The following is a 24079-nucleotide window of genomic DNA, read 5'->3' as shown; positions in this document are numbered from 1 at the left end:
AATCTGACACATATCTTTGAGTTGCTCTGCAGGAACTAAGACACCTCCCCTGCCCCGAGGTAGAGAATGGTGACTACACGTTAACCACAAGCTTGTAGACTCCAGACTGTTTGAAACCAGAAGGCTGATGATTAAGATTCCTGAAACATCACCCTGTTACCTCACCACCAACCAGTCAGAAGAAAGTCATGCATCCTGCAGCTCTCACCACAAATGTTGCCTTTAAAATTCTTCCCTGAAAGCCATCAGGGAGCTTGGGTCCTTTAAGCACAAGCAACCCATTCTCTTTGCTGGGCCCTGCAATAAACTCAATACTTTTCTTCACCACAACCTGGTGTCAATAAATTGGCTTTGCTGCACTGTGGACAAGTGGACCCAAGTTGGGTTCAGTATCAATAGTTGTAGCTGTTCATTCAACTTCTCTCTTCCTTTGTGCTTTAGTGCATGGTGACCTGGCTTCCAAATGTCAATGACTAGTGGATATGGGGTATAGCTCCAGTTATAAAGTTGGATAACGTTGAGACATATTTTCTACATTGGCTTTCAGATTTTCTCCAGCTGATCAAAGTGGTGGCTGACTTGATGACCCAACCTATATTGTCTGCCTTCCTTTCTTTCCCAATTCCACAATTTCTTTAACACCCAGATAAACCATTTGTAGGATCTCTCTTAAAATATCTAAGACTTAAAAAAAGAGCTTATTTATAATACATAAAAAGAATCTGTAAACAAGACCAGCATTTAATTTAATTTGAAAAAATGTTTCTTATATTTGACATATATGGTGTCATATTTTCTGTTCATCTCTTTTTAACTAGTTATCTGGAGATATATAATAATGGGTCTTTTTCTCTCTGAAAAGCAGTCTCCTTAATATAGTAAAATTTTGACCAAATTTCCTTCTCCATATTAAACAATTCTTTTGTATTTTATTTATGTATATATTTTTCCAGCCCTTTTTGTGGTTCTTCCATGAGGAGTCATGTCATGGATGTCTGTGCTTCTGGTCCACTTTGAAATCTTGGAAGAAATTCAATCAATCTAACTCTAGAGATCTGCCAAACCAAAACATAGATGTGAAACTGTGGAATTTTTAATCACATTATCCAGATGATTTAACACTAAAATAATTGAATTCCTGGAAAGAGTTGACAAGATGTTAATGACCATATGAGATTTATCTCACATTTCCAAAAATGTTCCTTCTATACATATCAAAAATACAAACATATCAAATAAACTCTCACATACATGTAAAGACAGACACACACAGACTGACATAGGACCATATAATCCTAGAAGTACAAAGAGCACATGGTTGGTGATTAGGTCTAAGTTTAGGTGTTTTGCCTGGTCTTTGAATTTGAACTGCAGTACACCAATGTAACCTCAAATACATTTTGGATTCAATTTTGTAATTCCTTTTCTTGCTAATTAGCAGTAAGATTTTGAATTCCTATTTAAAAATCAGGCTTTGTAAATGCCTAAGCCTCAATTGTATATGCAAATTCCACACATTTTCATACTGTGTGGAATAACTGCATATGCAAACAGGTAATTTGACAGTTAATGATTCATTTGCACGTGCAAACCCTCAATTTTAACATACAGATGCCAATTGGTACATGTAAATAGTATTCCATGTGGACCCTATTTGCCCAGTGTTTTTTCTCTTTGTAAAGAAACCAGCCTTTAAATATATTTTTTCCATTACAGAAAATCTGTTTGTAATCTAGGAATTTTATCTTCAAGAAAATAAAATTTGATTATTTTAGTCTCAAACTTACTGGATTAGCTATATATATATATACACACACACACACACACACACACACACACACACACACATGTGATGGCAGTGTATGTTTGATTAAAAATATAAAATCATGATGCAGCTGATTCTGTATTTATTGTTTTAACACTTTTCAACCTGAAATAACATAAAAGCTTTTTTTCTTCAAAAGACCAATAGTTAAAGGGTGTTGATTTATGTAAATCAATAATTTATCAACTTGCTGTCTTTCCTTGCTGCCAGCCAGATGCTTCTCACTTTGCTCAGCCAGACAATGTCAGCTGCAACACATAATGGCCTCTGCTTCATGTAGAAATAAGAACATAAATATTTTAAAAATCCTGCTACAGGAAGTAAGGTGGGTTGGGGTGGGGGATGAGAGATTTTATTGGTTTATTGTGAGAGTAGAACAAGTCTACATATTTTATAGGTTGGTTTTATCAGGAGTGGAGGCAGGGACATCTCTTAGCCTGATTTTTATCTCCTAACAAGGCTGACAGACCAAAGTCTTTTCATAGCAATTTGTTGAAGACATCTGGTGAAGCTTTCTAAGGGATGAACACACTGCAGAGTGTTCCTCTGGTATCAGTTGGCATGGCAACCAGTAAAAGACTATTCAACATCAGTAGGTTTCAAAAAGGTTGAGGCCTAGTTGAAAATCCATTTGGGCTCCTACCTGCAAAATTCTTTTGAAAATGCACTAAATATTTTCTTAGGGCTCTAGAGACTGAACCAATATGTACAAGAGTGGCACCTTCAATCTTAAATAATTTTCAAAACATGGGATTAATGATTCCAGTCACCAGAGGTATTACAGAAGACCTGGAATTACTGGCACTGTGCTGGAGAGGATATTAGTAGAAATATGGTTGTTGTTTCCCTTTGTGTCTTATTATTCAGGGAACAGAAGTGTTATTTTCATATTTCTATAAATTCTAAGTTAATAAGGCCAAATGAATGAAAGAAAATCTTCACGGGTTATTTTTTAAATCAAATATATTTATCCCAAAGAATTAAATATGATTTTTTTAATGCTGAAACTAAATCATCTATTTTAAAATATTTGTGGCCTCAGGACATTTTAATATAGATTTGTTTTCTCAAAAAAAATGTTACTATGTTATACTGGAATACTCTAGTTCAAGAGATGCTTTTTATAACATTATTATAAACCAGTTTAAGCAATTTGTTTTGCTGTCAATTAAGTGATAACTCTTTGAAAATCAAATAAATACTAAGTTTTTTGTTGATATACACACAATTTTCATAAACTCTAACAAAGCTAAAGTAACATTAACTAAAATAAAAAGTTCCCATGTTCTTTTATCCAAAATACTTGTATTGCATTGTAGATTTATAGCCACGGTTCTAAAATGAAAAGAAGAAAAAGTGAAAGAAATTTCTAAAAACATGCCCTAAATATATATAAATGAGAAAAATAAATCTTAGCATGATACATCATTGCCCTGACCATGAGTTAGAATTCAAGTATTTCATTTAAATTATCCATTCAACAGAGGGTAGTCATCAAACTTAATTTTTAAGTAAAAGGATGTTAATTAAAATTTAATTAATAATGTTGTTCTTGAATGATTGGATTTCGATGGCCCATAAACCTTGTGCACTGGAACCCAATAACAACCACCACGACCATTGCCACAATTATTTAGAACAGATCTATACCAAAGCCACATAATACAAGTGCTGTTCTCTAACCCCTCCCTTCCCAGACAGTGTGAGAATTAAGATGATCCAGGAAGCTCTGTTAAGTTGTTTGATATCAAGCCATGAGGCATATTCAAAGAGGAATTTATTTGTATAATATACAAATAATTGTGGTTACACTATATTACATTTTATTGCTTCAGTGGCAAAGGAAAACAGTGATTCAGTCTGCTACAAGGGACAGGAAGGCAAAAGATCTGGATATTTATCCTGGTTCTAACCCTGATCTTCTGAATGAGAGGGAACCCCTTCCTTTCCCCAATGTCTTAAATTTCCTCTCAGGAGAATGGGAAAAATCAGGTTGCCCTTGCTGCTTTCACCGAATTGTGGTAAAGAAGGTAATTTTGTATGACAAGGTTTTGAAACGTATAAAGTTCTAAAGTATAAATTGACATTGTCACTAATAAAGTCAGGCATGTATAAAATTGAAATTTTTGGATAAAAATATTTCACATAATTAAATAATACCATTTAATTTCTGAGGCACTTAGAAATTCAATACTTTCCTAGTTTCACCAGTGAGCACTGAAGAACTTTTTCTCCTGGGTCCAAAAACAAAAGACGTTTCCTCAGCTCTCTCTTTTCTTCCCTTCCTTTCTCTCTCTCTCTCTAGCTCTCTCTCTCTCTCTCTCTCTCTCTCTCTCTCTCTCTCTCTCATCTCTAACTCCTTGAATATTGCCCAGGTAACTACTACCTGCTCTGCCATGACTGCAAGACCGCTAGAAAAGGAAAGTCTGCTCACTCTCCAAAGTCCAGTGATGTGGGACCACTTCCCTTACAGTCGGCTGGCACACACTGCCAATATTCTGTTCAATACAAATGAAGAAACAAGGCTGAATGAAGCTAGGTAATTAATCCAAAATTATAACTGTCGTGAAAGGACTTACCCATGCTTCCATCTATCTCCAATATTGTATGCATTTGAGCAAATCAGAAGAGCCAGAGAAGAGGCTTTTTCCTTCATATTTATTCAAATAAACAGTGAATGTTACCTATGAATCAATGAATAATTTATGAGTAATAGTCAAAGGAGGAATCTGTTCTGACTTCTGGCCCTTAGACCCCTAAACTGACTATACAAAGCAAGTCTTAACAGCTCCCAGAATTCTAGACCACTCTTCAGGCATTTAAGAGATGATATAGGTCATTGCTGCTAGAAAGGCTACAAAACTCTCAAGTTAATGGCTGTTGATTAACAGCGGGGGTTGTTCTGCATCCGCACCTTCTGCTGTGAATTTTGAAACCAAAAAGCACTGGCAATAAATGGCACACAGAGCCTCAGTTCTTCTGCTCGGCCCCACTTCTCATTTTCCACCCCTTGATAATTGTGCTCCCCCTCCCACCAGCAGATGCATTCTACTCCAATTTTTTGACATAAGACCTTCAATTCAGTGGATTGAGAGACAAAAGATAGGAAGAAATAGACAATCAGCATGACATATGAATGTAATTTAATGGACTAAAATTAAATTTTAATTTACAACATATGTTGACTACATGGCCCCAGGGAACTGACATTTGTGCATCATGGCTTGCTAAACTTGTTGCAGACATGACTGCAAAGACGGAGTTTATCTCCAAGATGCAAAAGTTCCAAAAACCAAGGGACTTCAACTAAACATCCTTTGAATCATTTTCCAGGATGCCAGGAATATCTTGTTACAAACCACAGTGGAGCTCACCAATGAAAGTTTGGGTAGAAGAGAAATTGATAATATGTCCTGGTATCTATTCCATTAAATGTTAAGCCTTCAAATGTGTTATTTCATCATAGCTTCAACCACCATATGCACAGGACTAAGTGCTCCAAACCGAGAACTGAAGATTTATCTTGCACCTGAATCTACCCACTCTTCCCCCCATAGTCTTTATTCTAGACAATAACAGCGTGATATATTTAGTTTTTAGCAATTTACCACCCATAAAATGCATATAGCCCATTTAGCTAAAAAATGGAAGGAGGAGGACAGAAGTCAGCATGGATCAAAAGCACACCTAATAGATCAATAAATTGTAAAAAGGAGGGATATTATACTATGATAGTCTCATAGTGAGTCAGGTACCAGTCCCTGGTCATATAAGAATATGGTGGTTTCCTGGAGTTCCCTGGTGGCCTAGTGGTTAGGATTCCGTGCTTTCACTGCCTTAGCCCAGGTTCAATCCCTGGTCAGGGAACTGAGAACTGAGATCCCTGAAGCTGGGGCTGGACACACATGCACATGGGCAATCCAAAGAGAGAGGCCGGTGAATTCCCTGGTGGTCCAGTAATTAGGACTCCAAGTTTTCACTGCCAACAGCCTGGGTTTGAAATAAGAAGATCTCCCAAGATGTGCGACTCCACCAGAAACAAAAACAAAAACAAAACAAAACAAACAAAACAACAACAACAAAAAAACCCCAGAGAGGCCAGTGTTTCACAAACATGAAAGATGAAATGGCAATGAGAGAGTTTGCTCTTGCTGGAGAAAAATTATTATATTATGAATTAAATGAGATTTTGCTATCACCCCTCAGACATGCAAAGGCATGCACTAAAGTGCATATTTAATGAAATATTCTGAGGTAATTTTTCATATTTGACCTAAAAGGTGCCCTGCCTCCCCATCAGTGGAACCATAACAATGATCTCAAATGGTTGCAGGAATAGAGCTTGATGAGGAGGGTCAGCGTGGGATGGTGGAGAAAGAAACCACTCAGGTGGACCTCCAACCTTAGTCTGTTGAGAACTCGCTGAGAGCCTGGGCAAGTTGGGTCATGGTCCTAAGGCTTAGTTTCACTGTTTATAGAAGTAGCTTGGAGATTCTGTCCATCTCTCTGAACTTCTACATCATTGTTATGGTTGTTTTTCTTGCGGGGGTGGGGCAGGCTGAGTTCTTTTGCAAAGATTTGGAGCCATATTCATAGTTCTCTTCAATTAATCATTTCTCAACTAAATAATTACCCATCAGTTGAACTGAGGGTCCTCTAGTCTCCAACTTCAGAATATCTTATTCTAATGAAGTTATTAGCTTTAACTCATGTCGATCTTTGCTTTACAGTTGCAATTTTTCTAAATGTTCAAGAGACACTGGGTACCAAAAAATAAACTTTTTCCTACCTCTTTTTTTTTTTGGTTAAAATTTTTTTGTTTATTTGATTTATTCGTTCTAGAATATACATGGATTAATTTACTCAGCCAATAAAATCACACACACACAACAAATTAATTAGAATCTTCAATATTCTTATCACAAAAATGAGGGAAATCAGAGTGGCCTCAATTTGAAGTTAAATCCTAGGTGGACCCTAGAATCTAACAATGAAGAATATGTTACTTTCACACTTTTATAAACTATGAACCACTGTTATCCAGCTTAGAGACTCATTGGAACTGGAGACTCAGAATTTTACCACTATCCTGAATGCCTTAAATGCAAATTAACAATACCAAGGTTGGGTTTCAAAGTATAGTTCTCTTGTTTTGTTTGCTGATAATTCTAAAATTTGAATTAGATTCTTCATACAGTCATACTCTTCAAACCCAGAGAACACGTAAGAAAAAAATTAATAGGTTTTTACCTGACTTTGATCAACAAACATTTATTAGGTACAGAGTACATTATCATTGTATCAAGTGCTGGGAATATAGAAGAAAATAAAACCATGGAGGCTTCTTACATGGGGCTGTATGGAGGAGGGGCACCCACTGACTGCAGAGCAATGTCCCCAGTGCTAAGGGAGCGTGAAATAGGAACTGATCTGTTCTGTTTGAGAGGTCACAGAAAGGTTACCCAGAGGAAGTGCTGCAATCTAAAGGATGGATGGGCCTTAGTTGGATAGAAAAAGGGCAAGGGGAAAGGAATTCTAGGCAGAGGGAGAGGCAACTGACCGAAGAGCTGAAGCTTTGGGGAGAAGGAATATGAAGCAATCTGAAGATATATTCTAGAATATAAATTTAGAAAAATCATCTGTGACCTTATTGTTCAGGACTTTGGATGCCATGCATGGACTTTGAGATTTATTCTCTTAGAAAATGAGGAGTGTAGGTGAGAATAGTTCTAGTACCTCAAGGAAGAAGAGACGAATCAAGAGTTTCTCTCTGCCCTGCAAATTTGCAGTCTACGTGTGGAGGGCAGGGACATTGGAGAAAGCAGTGGGAAAGGCATTAAAATAAAGCCCCAAGGATGGGGCTTGCTTGCATTAATTTTGTTCATGTAATGAATGAACCCTAAGAGCTACATCTGAAACGATGAATAAGAATTGGCCCTGAGCCACATTTAATGTCTCTGGGTCTCAACTTCCTCATCTATAAAGAGAGGGCATAAGGCTGGCTCAGTGGTTCTCAACCTCAGCTGCTCATCAAAATCAGCTGGGGAAATTTTTTAAATATCAATGTCTGGGATCAATATTAAATCAGTGTCTTTGGGTGGCTTGGGGGGTGCAGGATGGGAGAGTCGCCCGTTTGGTTGTTTAATGTTCCCCAGGTGATTCTAACGTGCAGCCAGGATTGAACACTACTGAATAAGATAATCTCTGAGGTCGCTTTCATTTGTGAAGTTGATATTCAAGACTAGCCCGAGTAGAAGTTGCAAAAAACAGATAACCTGTTCATTGATGTCTTCCATACTGTGAGCACTTCCCGTTTCTGCACCTGAAACCCAGTGTCCTTGTGCTCCCCAGGAAGTCCCACTAAGATGCTTACTCATATCTTGGAAAAGTCTACTACTGAAGATTTCTGTCCATTGCCAATAAAAAAATATGCCTGGCTGACATGTAATCTATCAGATAGTGGTCTCTGCTGAGAAGCTGTCTTTTTGATTAGTTTTTAACAAAGGTCTTTCTCAGTTTACTCCCCTTCACCCTCCTCAATTTCAGGTAAACAACTTTCTTAACTAACCCCTATTTGCTTTTCCTTATCCCTGAGTTTTTCGTGTGTAAAATTTTACATGCCCTCCATCCCCTTCATACATGCTACCTCCTATTCAAATTGTATCCAGTTTTCCAAATCCAGTTCATGTACTATTTTTATGAAATCTGCCCAGACTTTGCTTTCCTGAATTTATATCACTATTCTCCAGTAATATTTGCATATCTCATCTATTTTATAATCAATTTTATACTTAATTATTCCCTCTCTGTGAGATCTCTTATTGTTGTCTAAACTGTTATTCAAATATTCGTCAATGTTTACCTTCTTTGGGAAGAATTAAATAGGAAAAAAATTAAATAAGAAAATTATATAGGATATTAAATTTAATTAAATAGGTATAGAGGTTGAAAGAATTTTTAATCTGCCAGGAGTTATAGAAATGTAACTTACAATTCATTTATTTATTTGATGTATATTTATCAAGGACCTACAATCTACTAGTCTTGTTTCAGGTGCTAGAGATTCTGAAAAAAAAAAACAAACCATCCTGGAGGCATGGATATGTATTAAAACTTGGCAAGGCCACAGATAAGAATGGATGGATAGGTGGATGGATAGAGGGCCTCTTTGGGCCATGTGGATATCCTGGATGATTTATGTTAGGACTTTACATAGGCTTAGAATAGTTTGTGTGAGCCCATTTCCTCATTCTTGGAAATGGTAAAACTATATCATTCTTCTTCAGAGAAAAACTGAATTGACTTATGATTATAGCAGAGTACCAAGAAAGCACGGCAACTCTATCGTACTGGCTTTCAAACAGGTTATTCCTACTCCTTATCATATATCTGTAACCTTCTTCAATTTGTGTGTAGAAGGAGTTCTTTCATGTTTGATTAATATTTTGTTATAGGTATTAGATTTATTTTTGTAAGAGAAGTAGCTTTAATGGCTTAAAATTTTTAATGGCTTAAAAAAAGAAGTAGCTTTAATGGCTTTAATGGCTTAAATATATATATATATATGGCTTGACTTTACTAGGATTGTAAAATTTTCCTTAGTTTCAATCTCCCACAAATATTTCAAGGAACATTGCTGGCTAAACATCAATTTGAATAAAACATCAACAAATTAAATTGGAAAACACTTCTTTGCAGTTATAATAGGATAAAAAGTCAAAAGAGGAAATTAAATTATTTGTATTTTGATAATTTCCAAAGGAAATGGCAGACAGTACAACAGAGTTGACAATGTACACTAAAAAGTCCTGTCAAAGTTTCCTTAAAAATCTAAAAATAGAACTACCATATGACCCAGCAATTCCACTACTGGGCATATACCCTGAGAAAACCATAATTCAAAAAGAGTCATGTACCACAATGTTCATTGCAGCTCTATTTACAATAGCCAGGAGATGGAAGCAACCTAAGTGTCCATTGACAGATGAATGGATAAAGAAGATGTGGCACATATATACAATGGAATATTACTCAGCCATAAAAAGAAACAGAATTGAGTTATTTGTAGTGAGGTGGATGGACCTAGAGTGTGTCATACAGAGTGAAATAAGTCAGAAAGAGAAAAACAAATACTGTATGCTAACACATATATATGGAATCTAAAAAAAAAAAGGTTCTGATGAACCTAAGGGCAGGACAGGAATAAAGACACAGACATAGAGAATGGACTTGAGGACATGGGGAGGGGGAAGGGTAAGCTGGGATGAAGTGAGAGAGTGGCATGGACATATATACACAACCAAATGTAAAATAGATAGCTAGTGGGAAGCAGGCACAGAGCACAGGGAGATCAGCTTCGTGCTCTGTGACCACCTAGAGGGATGGGATAAGGAGGGTGGGAGGGAGACGCAAGAGGGAGGAGATATGGGGATATATGTATATATATAGCTGATTCATTTTGTGAAACTAACACGCCATTGTAAAGCAATTATACTCCAATAAAGATGTTAAAAAAAAAATAAAGTGGTAAAACAAAACAAAATGAAAAAAGTTCTGTCAAGCTCCTTCCACACACATGAGCATAGTAAGGTTTAAATTTGATGGAAAGCCACCAGCCAGTTCTCATAAAATCAAACCCAGTTCGCCATTTCTGCTGCTGACAGGATATGTCATTGCTAGGAAATAAGGCAACAAGCTGCCGTCTCCAAGGTATCAGCGCCTCAGAGACAGATGAGGGGAAGGGGCCCATGTGTAAACAGAAATGACCTGTGCCGCAGAAGAATATGTGTGATTTCCTGGAGCTTGTTTGTGTCTTACTTGGCTAGAAGGGCATTGGAACAGTCTTAGGGGAAAGTATTCTGCTCCTTAAGGCAAGGTGGCTTATTATCAGAAAAGAAACAATAATAAATGGAAGAAAAAGAGCCAGAGTGGTGATTTTTCAAACTCGGGGGCAGGTAATAAGTATCCATGAGACATTTTGGTACACTGTGTGATATTGAAACTCACTTTAAAAAGTGCATGTGTGTATGATTTGCACATAAACTTTCCCATAAGATAAAGCACTTTGAGTCTTCTAGCCACAAAAAACTGAGTGTATATTGAGAAGAAATATTGTAATTTCATGTATGGGAGTGTGTGTGTGTGTGTGTGTGTGTGTGTGTGTGTGTGTGTGTGTACAGAATAAACATGTATACTATGTTAGTTTATATAATTCACATAGTTTGCATATACAGCTATAAATTTGATAAAATATTAAAATATGCAGGCTGGAAATTTTCAAGTGTGTGCACACATCCAATCTATGTGAGAGCACATATCTGTGATCAATTTGTATTTCATATGTCTTAGCTAGGGATTTGTACTTCAGCAAAAAGGGTTACAGAGTCCATTAGCTGATCTGAATTTATGACAGTACATCTCTTGATGTTCAGCTATGATAGGAATTACTCTCCTCTAATGAGTAATAAATGTGGGTAAGTCATGTGTCCCATTGGATTACTTGGCTAAAATCACATTTAGAAGATGGCTAATTGTCTAAAATTTATCCAAATCCAATACAAATTTTATTGCCACTAATTGCCTTTGCAGGTTTTGGAGCATTAAGCATATTTACATGTATTTTTCATAGCACTCCTATGCACATGTAATGCATGAATAGAATAGTCATGACTATCCAATTTAAACTTTTCAGCTATTTTGGTAATTTAACATTAAATCATTATGATGAAATATAACTTTCCATTTTTAGAGCTGTGACAAATTGCATTTTTAAACTAAATGTTTTTGTCATGGGTAGTCTATTATTATTGTTTTGCAGTTTGGGCATGACTTAATTGTAATATCAGTGTTATCAACAAGTAAGAACATATTGTAATACCTGTTAGTCCTATTGTAGATTTATTTGTATTGCCATTCTAAGTCAGCTGAACTATTTTACCCAGTGCCACCATACTAAACAGCTATTTGCAAAACTTTTATATTAATCCCTTATTTGAAATTGCATATATAAAATTGGTGTTTGATGCTGAATAAACAAATTTTTAAAGCATAGAAAATATGTATGAGAGATAACATAGCTAAATATGTAAGAAAGTCTACAGTTTTAAAAGATTTCTATAGGAATTTTAAAGTTTTTCCTTTATTAAACAAGTTCATAAAACAATAAAATAAATATTCAAAGGGTTTGGGCTGAGATGTTTTCATATTGAAATACAGTAAGTTCCCTACATACGAACGTTCAAATTGCAAACTTTCAAAGATGGGAATATGCATTCCCATGTCCAACCACGTAAGTTAATTCACATGTCTGGCGTACATTACCACGTGTGTGCATCCTCTACAAGCAGTTGTGCTTTTGTGTACTTTACTGTATGGTACTGTATAGAGTACAGTAGTACAGCCTCTTTATTCAAACCCAGGATGTCTGGAAGCCAGCGTAAAAGGAGCAGTGATGTAGCTGGTACTGTTAAGAAGCACCAGCTGTTGTACTGTACTACTGTACTTTTCAAGGTACTGTACTGTAAGATTAAAAATGTTTACTTTTCTTGTTTGTTTTTTATGCATTATTTGTGTGAAAAGTATTGTAAACCTATTACAGCACAGTACTATAGAGCCGATTGTGTTAGTTGGGTACCTAGGCTAACTTTATCGGACTTACAAACAAATTGGACTTACAAATGTGCTCTCAGAACAGAAGTCGTTCATGTGTAGGGGACTTACTGTATTCTTCCTTATGAAAATATCCAAGGTAAAAAATATTAGATTGAGAGATAACAAAAAAAAGAGAATAAAATATATAAATACATATTTTATCAACTAAAAGTTCAGTGAGATAGCAATTTGAGGTCAAATGGCAGTTTCATCCTATGTTCCTATTCCAAGCATATAGAAATAATTGATAGCTTATAAAAAAATATAAATACACAATGGGGTTTCTATACTGAAAAGAGACATGACTGTGGATCAGAAACAGAGAGGGGGACTTCCCTGGTGGCGTGGTGGTTAAGAATCCTCCTGCCAATGCAGGAGACATGGGTTGGATCCCTGGTCCTGGAAGATCCCACTGCTGTGGAGCAACTAAGCCTGTGCACCACAACTACTGAGCCTTTGCTCTAGAGCCTGTGTGCTACAACTACTGAGCCCGTGTGCTACAACTACTGAAGCCCATGGGCCTAGAGCCCATGCTCTGCAATAAGAAAAGTCACCGCAATGAGAAGCCTGTGCACCGCAACAAAGAGTAGCCCTTGCTCGTTGCAACTAGAGAAAGACCATGCACAGCATCAAAGACCCAACGCAGCCAAAATATAAATTAAATTAAAAATAAAATAAAAAAGAAAAGAAACAGAGAAGGAACCCACGGTGTGAGTACGGACTGCTTACTGGAAGCCAGACCTTGAAACAAGTCATCTCAGTCTGGTCCCAAAGCCCAGGTGAACATGGAGGGAGCTGGATGGTCAAAACTGTAGGTGCCCCCATGAGGTCTCACTCTGTTTGCTTGTGAATAGGACCTAGAATGCCACCTACTAGGCTGGGGAAGAGACAGAGTCACCCAATGGGAATAAAAATCCATGCCAGGATGTCCCATGTTGCCACATCAGCAGCCTGATCTGCTACATGGTAAACCTGGGCTCTAAACAACTTAAAAACCTAATACAGGGAGAAGCACACTAGAGAAAAATCCCTGGAGAGATGAGTGACTAAAATGAATTAAAAGCATGTGAGGAAATTCAGTAACATGAAAGAGAGAAGATGGACTCAACAGGCTTAACAAATTCCTATCTAAGGAAATAATGATAATGAAACAATTTGGAAAAGACTATATAACATAGACTCTTTAAATTTTCTATAGCTATAATAGAGGAAGTAGTCCCCATGAAATAAGAGAAACACAATCGATCAAAAAGTAAGAAATTATTATTTTAAAAGTATAGGTTTCTGTGAAAAATAATCTATTAGAAATATTAGTAATGAAACATATGGTCAAATTTTTTTTTAAAAGAATAGATGAGTTTAAAGTCACCCAGAAGCAACTAAAGAAATAGTTATTAAATTAGAAGACACGGCTTCCCTGGTGGCGCAGTGGTTGAGAGTCCACCTGCCGATGCAGGGGACACGGGTTTGTGCCCCGGTCTGGGAAGACACCACATGTCGCGGAGCGGCTGGGCCCGTGAGCCATGGCCGCTGAGCCTGCGCGTCCGGAGCCTGTGCTCCACAGCGGGAGAGGCCACAACAGAGAGAGGCCCGCATACCCCCCCGAAAAAAAATAAATTAGAAGATAGAACCTAGGATACCTGCAATAATGTACTACAAAGAGATAGAAAATATGAAAGAAAAATTGATATTCTAAGATTAATTAAGAAGTTCCATTTCACGTTTAACATTTCAGAAAAAGAGAATGGGAATAAATTTAAATAGAAAATATTCAAAAGTTTCACAGCTAAGAACTGTCCATACTAAAATATCACATTGAAAAAGCCCGAAAGTATGGTAATTATGTTCAATTCACATCTGAACACATCATAACAAAATTGTAGGATATCAGAGATAAAAGAAATCCTAAAAGCCACAAGAAAGAAAAATTGTGTTGCTTACAATGAATGTCAAAAAGACCAATAGCAGATTTCTCATCAGCAACTAGGATACCCAAATACAGTAGAGTGATAGTTTTAAAACCATTATGAAGAAATAAAACACATAAACTTAAATTTTTTTACCCAGTCAAATAATTATTTCAGAGAGATGGGCATTTGTTATATTTTCTGACTGCCTCTTTGTTGCTTCAAGAAGCAAGAAGTAAAATGAAAATAGGAAAACTGTGAGGCAACAGGAAATGATGAGAAAAAAATTAGTAGAGTCCAATAGTAAACCGAAATGAATAGAGATCACAATAAATTAAGAAAATAAAATATACAAATTTGGGTATATTTAGCTAAGGGAATCTTTGTTGTTTCTGAGTTTTCTACTCCTTTTGCGAATTCTCAAAACTTGTATAATTGGATTTAAAATGATATTAGAAACATTAATAACAGAAATAAAACTGAAGAAAATCAAATCAAACATTAATATCAGGTAAAAAGTACAGAAAATTGAAGACTAAAGTAAAAAAGTAGGAATTGTAAATAATGAGTAAGAAAAAGATTTAATGATGATAAAATATGATAACTACAGAAGAAAAAGATAGAAGATAGTCTAAACATTTACAAATTGGTGTCCCTAAACGAGATCAGAAAAAATTAAATTGAAGTAATAATCAAAGTCACAAGAAGAGAATTTACTACCCAAGTCTTCAAATTATGCAAAGAGAAATAAAATATATGCATATCGGTTACATTTTCTGAAATTCCAGAATAAAGAAACTATAAAGAAGAAAAAATTGTCCTGAAAAGAACAAAAATTAAGCTTGCTTGAGACTTACCTTTTATAACATTAAATACCAGAAGGTAATGGATCAAATAAAGGAGAAAATTGTAGGACTCAATTTTCAATATTCTGTGAAGTTGTTGGTCATAGAATAAAACAATCAAAAGGTACTTTGATTTATATAAAGATTCAGAAATTATTGTGCTTAAATATTTTTCCTGAATAAAATCTCAAAGATTCAGTGTAACTGTTTGAGAAAGAAACCAAAATAAGTTGAAAATGGGAAAGCTGTATTAGAAAAGGACTGGTAATGATTATTGAAAGCAACCATTAAAATTTCAAAAAAGCTTAATTTTTATATATAATTTCAGACAAATTTAGTTGCTAAAACAGAGGAAGATAAATAATGTAAAATTTAAAAAAATAACATATTCCTCTGTGTCTGGAATCTCTAAGTGAAACAAACCATACCAGGAAATAGGAGAGGAGAGAAGAGAACTCATGTAAACAGAATCCAAAAATTCGTATTTCATTCAGGACCTGATAGGTAGAAAACTATTGTCTTAAGGTTTTGATGAAAAGTTAATCATGAAAAGAATGATAATCAAGATCTATTTTAATCAAATCCATATAAATCATAATGAAATAAATATTTGATCCAAATTATGATTTCTGAAAATAAACATAGAAATTATGTAAAATAGAATGCATAAATATGTGACATACCAGTTGTGAAAATAAATATTAAAGGGTTAACACTTCAATTATAAGTTAAGAATTTCGGCCTCATTCAAAACCCAGAAATCCACCCATAACCTATCTATAGGAGGTAAATCTAAAACAAAACAGCATAAAGGTTAAAAGAAAGAGAATTGCAGTGACATATCATAAATGTTATTTAAAAAAAAGTAATTGGGGGTCTATTTTAATATAGCCAAATCTGATTTTGCTTGTGCCAGCTCTGGTGGGCCAGCACAGTCGGGGGATGGGAGGTGAACTCTTTTGTTCTTGTAAATGAAGAATAATATAACCATTGGAAGGAAAAAAAATGCAATATGGGCAGATTGTCTACCCAGAAACCCCAAGAAATCAATTACAAAAATTTTTTTTAAAAAAGAAACAAAACAGAGGAATGAGTTTAGTAAATTAGATGTTTCAGAAATCAAGAAGAGTTCTTAAATATCAGTAATAATACAATACAATGAGAAACATAATAGCATCACAGATCATTCTTCAATTTTCAAGTATAGGTGGGGATGCCCCAAATCTGTTTGCAAATTGCTGACAGTGGTACCCACAGGGCTAATGTGTCTGGGAAAATTGAACAGGAATGTGCTGTTGCCTGACCTGGCTGCTGCCACTTGTGACTAGATTTTCATGCAACACAGCACAGCCAGTATGGAGGAAGTTGCATGAACCTACAGAAAATTTTTTCCAGGTTTCTTGTCTACATGGCAGTTTTCAAATTATAATTTTCATATACTTTGGTAACTAGGAATTTTAATTTATATATTCTAAAACTTTGACATATGTAGGGAAATTAAGATTATACAGCACTGAGGTAATAGGGACTGAAGGCCAGTTTAGTTGATCAGTTAAGAAAAACATATTAAATTCATATATACACACTAATGGTATGGTAGATTGAAAACCATAAGCAGGAAAGAGAAGAGATTTAGATTGTGAGTCTCAAGAGAAAAAAATCAACAAAAAACTTTAGTTCGTATCTCAAGACAGTGTGCATTTTGTTATTTAAAAATTTCTACATTATTATTCTGCTTTTCTATTATTTCTTGTTAGTAGGATGGCAATTCCATTTGTAGTACTATATGTGAATTACTTTTGATTTTCTTTCCCTTTCATATAATACGTGCCATTAAAACATAACAGAGATCAAAAGGGTCATTGGGATTTCTAGTCTTTGCAGTCAATTTTCTGGAGTCTTCAGCAAAAGTTTAAAGAAAAGGAGAGGACGAATATAGAGAATTCTAAACTTGGGGACAATTCACTATAATTTAATACATGATTTGGCATGACAATAACTGGGAATATCAAGGTTAGGGGATAAAAGGAAGAAAACAGTAGCTAAAAAAGGAAAGCTTTTTTTTTTTTTTTTTTTTTTTGGCAATCAATTGAAACAGGTTGAGTTGCTTAAAGGAGTTGTGACTGGTTATTATAGAAGTGAAAGGTCAGGTACAATGTGATAAAAGCTTTTTGAAATACTCACATGAATTCCCTTACTGCAAACCAAAATGCCATGTATTGACCAACATAATGTGAGTAGCTTGAAGAAATTTTGGTCAACAACCTGGTTATCAATTCCAAATGGTGGACAAACTTGAAAAGCATGTGTTTCAAGTGTAAAATGAAGAAAAGAGCTAATCAGAAGATGGAAAATGTGGAAGGTGGGCTTTTTTGAATAGGGAGAATTAGAACTTAAACATATGTAAAAAGTGATGTAATGTTGAATGACAAACATGAATACAAAGGAAAAATTTTTTCCTCCAGAAGAGAAATGCATTAGTCCAGTTAGTAGAACTAATTCACACCATACAAAATAAACAGCAATTGGTTCAAGCAGTTAAGTCTAGAAAAATAAAAACATAAATATTTTAAAAGTATATACACCCATTATATTTTCTCAGAGAATGAAAGATATTTTAAAGGATATAAGATAACTATGAAAAAAGTAATCAGTCAAAAAGAGAAAAATATTAAACACTAAAATAAAAGACATAAAACACAATGGGAAAGTAATTTGCATTGTACAGACCAAAGTTACTTTTCCTACATGCAAAGCATTTACAATCACTAAAGCACACAGACACATATACATTGACATACAAGTGCAAGCATACACATAGAAAAATGATATATTTTCCAAAGAAAATATTCAAAGACAATAAACATGCAAACTATAGTTAACATTACTTGTAAGCAAAGAAATGAAAAGCAAAGATCAACCAAATGAGGTATTGTTTTTATGTATCAATATGGCAATACAAAATAATCAGCATTTAATGTTGGTCAAAACGTCAGGCTGCAAACATTCTTCACACCTGTGGGGTTGCATCTATTGATGCAGTTTCCCGGAAGAAAATATTTGAAAATCTATATCAAATGTAATTTTGTAACAGGACTATACCATAAGGAAACCAGAAGACCCATACAAAAATATGACCTACAATATCATACACAATAGTCTTACATAAAAAACAGAGACAATCTAAATAACTGTCAGCTAACTATAATTTATATCTAAAACAGAACATTCTGTATCCATAAATATCATATTTAGAAAAATAGTTACATGAAAGAATATTTATGATACAAACTTAAGTTTAAAAAATTGTACTAAAATATTTTGTAGAGTAAAATCCAAATATATTAAATGTATTTTATAGGTGTGTATAGTAAAATATTAGCATATTGGTAATAGTAATTGCTGGTGGTAAATTTCGAGAATTTATTAAAGTTTATATGATGAATAAGCAATTACTGATAATCCAGTAAATGTTCTATGGTTTTTCAAAAGCTGAAATAACTTTGAATTGTATCCAAATAAAAATAGGTAGACAGAGAGGTAGATGGATACACAGATACATGACACAGCAAATACAGTGAAATGCTGGTAGTAGAATCTAGGTGATAGGCATATGGGCCTTCGCTGTAAAAGTCTTTCAACTTAGTGGTATGTTTGAACATTTTCATAATAAAATCTCACAAAAAATTAAAAGATATAGCAACAAAATTGTGATATGCCCAATATGATGTGTTAAAATTATATTTCTTTTTATTGCATTTATTGAAATATTGATGTATTTAACCTGAGCAAAATATTATTTTTATTAGTTTTAATACTCTGCTGGTTGGGAGTCAGAGGAAAAAAAAGAGATTTTCACAGCAGCAAATTCATAGAGGATGAACAATAACAATGTTAACCAGCAAATAGTTAAAATATAAGTTCATCTCTCTTTGAAAAACTATAAAATTATATTATAAGTTATATATTATAAAACTATATTTTACTAAACTCAGTTCTTTGTAAGAACTTAATTTTTGCTTTGTTTTCCTAGTTTTTCAAATCTGTTAATGCATATATGATCATTAATAGCTCCGAACTTTTACCTACTCAGGTAAGCAGGATAGTCCCTGCACTGGTATTTTCCTCCCTAATTACACGGAGCATTCTCCCCAAGTCCCTTACATGGGACCATTAGTTGGTCTGGGTTATTGCATTCTACTAAAGCTAACCACTCCAGGACTCAGGCCCTGCACCTGAGAACATCAAAGTGCATTGAGGCTAGGTTGCCACCACTGTCTCTTTCTTATGGTGCCACTGAGATAGTACTTCACTCTTCACATCTATGTCACCCTTGCCAATGAGGCTATTGTAAAGTGAAAACAAAACTTCCCCTTGTTCTATTAAATTCAGTTGGCATGCACAGCAAAGATGACTGGCTCCATCTGAATTTCAAGAAAATGTTACCTCCACTTAATTCATTGGCATCCTTCCTTCTGTAGCCTCTCTTGTTCACGTTGGAAGTCTATTCCCCCTTTTACCAGGCACTGGTGTGGCTGGAACTTCACTAGTACAACCTGAGAGTCCAGAGAGCTGGGCTTCATTGCCACTGTCCCTGTCTTGGCTTTAGCATCAGTTTAGCTGTATATACATAACCACTGCAGTGCATGTTCCTGCCAACTCACCCTGACCAACCTCGAATTTGCAGAGACAATACTCCTTCCTTCTGTTTCACCTTTAAACAGCAAAATGTTAGAGACTTTAGGGAGAAAGTCCTTTGGGTTCACATTGACACAGTTATTTTCCTCACTAGCCAGTATCCACTCTCATTGAACCCAAAACCACCAGCCTCTTGTCGTCCTTCCATACTTGACTGTCGTCCATGCTTGAATCTGCTGAAGCTATTGAGGGGTGGGAAGGGGGCGGGGATATTCATATGAAGGGTATTCAAGAAGATAAACACCCAAGGCATCCATTCAGAGAGGTAAAAATAAGTTGTATAAGGGTGCTCTGTGTACATGTACCCCGTTGGGTTGAGTATACCATATACAGATGTGTTCTGTTAAACTGGAAAGACATACTTACTGTGAGTTATAAACTAAGAAAGGGAATACAAGGCAACTAAGGAATAGATGGGCAGCCTCTCACACTTAACAGAATCTGTATATTTGATGAGATCCATCTCAGCAAACCACTGGCAAGTGATGCCTTGTGAAATCTAGATGGTGAGTTGGTCAGCTAAACATCCTTTATGAGTTGTCTTTCTCTTTTCCATATGCACTGAGTAAATTTTGGAACTATTTTACATGTGACAATCTTCTCCCTGGAATGTAGCTTAATGGGAAGTCTCTTACATGTTTGTTACATGGGCTGAAGTCCCCCGCAGACACTGCCAGCATCTCAGTCCCCAAGTAAATGGGATAATTCAGCTCCCCACACTAGACTTATCCAAGTGCCAATTCCAGTCTAGCTGAGACTTCCCCTCCTGGTCAGGTAGCTCATGTGTCAACAGGTGTAAACTAGAGCTAAGAATTTTGTGCAAAGATCTCTCTGCTGTGTTCACCTTATTGTATTAAACCTACATACCAATTAATGTTTAGGAAATTTGATATTAGTGACCCAACTTTAAGATGGTTTATGTATTAATGGCTTACACATTTCGAAATCCTTTTTCTCCTCTTCTGATAACGAAACCTTCCCTCTTTAACATGGCTACTATAACCATTATCTCTTTTTTCCACTTGGCCTTATACAGGCTCTACATTTTTTTTTTTTTTTTTGGTTATTAGGGTAGCTACCTGGAAGACTAGCCCTTCAAATGTAGCTCCCCAGCTTCTCAAAGCACACTAACTTGAGCCTCTCATCCCTCAAATAGAAGAACTCTACCTTGAAGATCCTAAAAGTAGAAACAATAGAGTTGAGTGCCCCATTGAAGTCTAGGTGTGGTTTCCTTGGTGACTTAGAAAGTTAGGTAAATAACATAGGTCAGAGCACTCCTATTTCCAATCTGTGATAAGAGCTTAGAGACCAGGTCCTCTTCACTCTTGCACCCAACACAATGCTGTTGATACATTCCTGAAATATAACCCTAAACTAGGTGTAGATCCCAAAGACTGAAGGGTCTGCTTTGTACTACACCTGATAGATGGAAGATCTCTGATTAACCTGGTTGGAATATCCAGGAGACTCAGTATCTGACACTTTTGGATTATTTGCATTTAATACTAAGCATTTTTATATTCTAAAATTATTGTTTCTACAATCCAGAAGTTTTACTAAAATCATTAACACTTATTTTTGGTAAATGAAAATATCATTTTCAGGGGATTTTAAACTGTTAAAATATATTTTTTAAATGGTATTTTAGTCAAAATCTAACTTAGAGTTATACTTAAAAATAAGTCTAAATTACTGAGTTAATCACTGTTCATTATTTTTAATGCAAGCAGAGTACATTGTGCCAAAACAAGTTTTCTAAATCAGATAAACATTGCCATAAGCACTAAAACACATATTTTAAAAATTTATAGCCATGGCTATACTACTGTGTAATTTGTGTTATTTGTGAAACTTCAAAATAACACTTGATTTTTTTACTCTTTCCATTAAGAGAAGTCCTATCTGTTATCAAAAATATTGACTTCAATATTGTTTACCAAGTATGCATTACACTTTTTAAAAAAATAATCAAATAATATCTGAATTTGAAAACTGATTGAAGCACACTAGAGTGGAGAACATTTCCAACCACACAGAAATAACGAATTGTAATGATTTTCACTATTCTCAATCAAATTGAAAGTCCATTTTCTGATTCTGCTTCATTTTTAAAGCTCATTTGACTCAAATTAATTTTTCTTTGCCCATTGCATGCCCTCTAATTTGACCAATGGCTCTTGCTAATTTACAGTGACAGGTTTGAATGATGTCATCATTTTTTTATTATTTCTGAATTCACTGAAAAATATGGTGAAACTATCATAATAAGAAGTACAATCCCAGGAAAGTCTTAACAAATATCATTTCTAAGTTGTTTCCACTGAACAACTGTAAAATTTTGCTTCATCTTTTCTATATATTTATAGTTCCGTTAAAACCAAATAGTGCTGCCAGACCAAGACCACAACTCATTTGGATAAGACACTGAACTCAGCAAGGTCAGACAACAGTGCTCAAGGTCATATGACAAGTTCATAGCATAACTGGGGCTATAATCCCCCTTACTAGGGCTGCCCTGAATACTTACCTAGTGGTGTTTCATCAAAATAAAAACAATTCTGGGGACAGGCCTGTATTCATCTGGTCATAACTGTGACAGTGGTTTTTCTGGTTCTGTTATTTTATTTTATTTTTTATTGTTTTAATTTTTATTGTAGTATAGTTGATTTACACTGTTGTGTTAGTTTCAGGTGTACAGCAAAGTGAATCAGTTATACATATACATATATCTACTCTTTTTTAGATTCTTTTCCAATATAGGTCATTACAGAGTACTGAGTAGTGTTCCCTGTGCTATACAGTAGGTTCTTATTTGTTATCAATTTTATATATAGTAGTGTGTATATGTCAGTCCCAATCTTCCACTTTATCCCTCCCCCTACTTACCCTCTGGTAACTGTAAGTTTGTTTTCTACACCTGTAACTCTATTTCTGTTTTGTAGATAAGTTCATTTGTACCCACATATAAGCGATATCCTATGATATTTGTCTTTCTCTGGCTTATTTCACTCAGTATGACAATCTCTAGGTTCATCCATGTTGCTGCAAATGGCATTGTTTCATTAATTTTTATGGCTGAGTAATATTCCATTGTATATATGCACCACAGCTTCTTTATCCATTCCTTAGCTGATGGACATGTAGGTTGCTTCCATGTCCTGGCTATTGTAAATAGTGCTGCAATGAACACTGGGGTGCATGTATCTTTTTGAATTATGGTTTTCTCCAGATATATGCCCAAGAGTAAGATTGCTGGATCATATGGTAGCTCTATTTTTAGTTTTTTGAGGCACCTCAATACTGTTCTCCATAGTGGTTGTACCAATTTACATTCCCACCAACAGTGTACGAGGGTTTCCTTTTCTCCACACCCTCTCCAGCATTTATTGTTTGTAGATCTTTTGATGATGGACATTCTGACTGGTGTGAGGTGGTACCTCATTGTAGTTTTGATTTACATTTCTCTAATGATTAGTGATGTTGAACATCCTATCATGTGTTTGTTGGCAATCCATATATCTTCTTTGGAGAAATGTCTATTTAGGTCTTCTGCCCATTTTTGGATTGGGTTGTTTGGTTTTTGATATTGAGCTGCATGAGCTGCTTATAAATTTTGGAGATTAATCCTTTGTCAGTTGCTTCATTTGCAAATATTTTCTCTCATTCTGAGGGTTGTCTTTTCATCTTCTTTATGGTTTCCTTTGCTGTGCAAAAGCTTTTAAGTTTCATTAGGTTCCATTTGTTTATTTTTGGTTTTATTTCCCTTTCTCTAGGAGGTGGGTCAAAAAGGATCTTGCTCTGATTTATGTCAAAGAGTGTTCTTCCTATGTTTTCCTCTAAGAGTTTTGTTGTTGTTGTTGTTGTTGTTGTGGTATGCAGGCCTCTCACTGTTGTGGCCTCTCCCGTTGCGGAGCACAGCCTCCGGATGCGCAGGCTCAGGGGCCATGGCTCACCGGCCCAGCCGCGGCATGTGGGATCTTCCTGGACCAGAGCACAAACCCGTGTCCCCTGCATCGGCAGGTGGACTCTCAACCACTGTGTCACCAGGGAAGCCCCCTCTAAGACTATGATAGTGTCTGGTCTTACATTCAGGTCTCTATTCCATTTTGAGTTTATTTTTGTGTATGGTGTTAGGCAGTGTTGTAATTTCATTC

The 24079-nt window shown here is 35.5% G+C and overlaps 1 long non-coding RNA gene across 1 annotated transcript in view; it reads left to right on the top strand.

Annotated features, from left to right (window-relative positions):
- LOC309819546 overlaps positions 1 to 24079 on the top strand; it is a 636463-nt gene that overhangs the window by 571465 nt on the left and 40919 nt on the right. The window lies entirely within an intron of this gene.

The sequence above is a fragment of the Grampus griseus genome, assembly GCF_964374135.1.
Source record: "Grampus griseus genome assembly, chromosome: 3".
Classification (NCBI taxonomy): Eukaryota; Metazoa; Chordata; class Mammalia; order Artiodactyla; family Delphinidae; genus Grampus; species Grampus griseus.
Note: the sequence above shows the minus strand (reverse complement) of the source record. Positions and strands in the feature narration are given on the sequence as shown.